Consider the following 908-nt stretch of genomic DNA (forward strand, 5'->3'; position numbering starts at 1 on the left):
TCCTTGTGAACCATGTGGCCATCTTCCCTTTCTAAGACAGAGAAGGAGTTAGCGCACCTGCGTGATTTAGTTATGGCGTGGAAGTAGCCTGTATTGCGATCCCCCAGCTTCAGCCATAATAGCCGGCTCCGTTGTTTCCAGTATTCTTCCTCGGCTTCATACGCTGCGTTTAGCTTTGAAGCAATGTCGTGGATCAGAGTAGTATCATTTACTGGACTAGACAGAGCTTCATCGAGCTCGCGTTTCTTCTGATCAATAATCGCTTGACTGTTTCTATGCTGCGTCTTATTCCAAGCTGAAATTGCGCTTCTCGTAGAAGAGAGTTTTGCACTGACCGGCACGTTTCCAGCCTCTTTCCAGGAGTCCGAAATGACCTTTATTGCTTCCACATTCTTACACAGCCGGCGATCATATCTGAAGCAACCTCGTCTCCTTCTCCCTCCATTGTCGAAGAAGGATACTAGCGGTTTATGGTCTGAGCTCAAATCCGCCTCAAGATATTGGCTCCTAGCTGACGGGAACCGCTCAGCCCACAGTGTATTGGAGATGGCTCTATCAAGTCGGCACCGTACTAGATGATCCCATCTTTTCCCTCTCCACGACAGCGGGTCACCAGAGTGATGCAAATCGAAAAGATCCCCCTCAGAGAAGAAGGTTCGTAGGTCCGAAAATGAGCCCTCTGGCCGTTGGGGTCCTCCTTCTTTCTCCTCATTGCCTATTAGGTCGTTGAAGTCGCCAGTAACGAACCACGCTTCCTCTCTAATAAGTGATTTTGTCACCATTTGATCCCACAGGAGATTCCGCTGGTTTCTATCCGTACTCCCATGAACGAAAGAAGAATAAAACTTTTTCCCTTCAAATTGAATGAATGTATCTATTACATTGGCATTTGCTTCTACAATTTGAAG

The sequence above is a fragment of the Brassica oleracea genome, chromosome C5 (genome assembly GCF_000695525.1).
Source record: "Brassica oleracea var. oleracea cultivar TO1000 chromosome C5, BOL, whole genome shotgun sequence".
NCBI lineage: Eukaryota > Viridiplantae > Streptophyta > Magnoliopsida > Brassicales > Brassicaceae > Brassica > Brassica oleracea.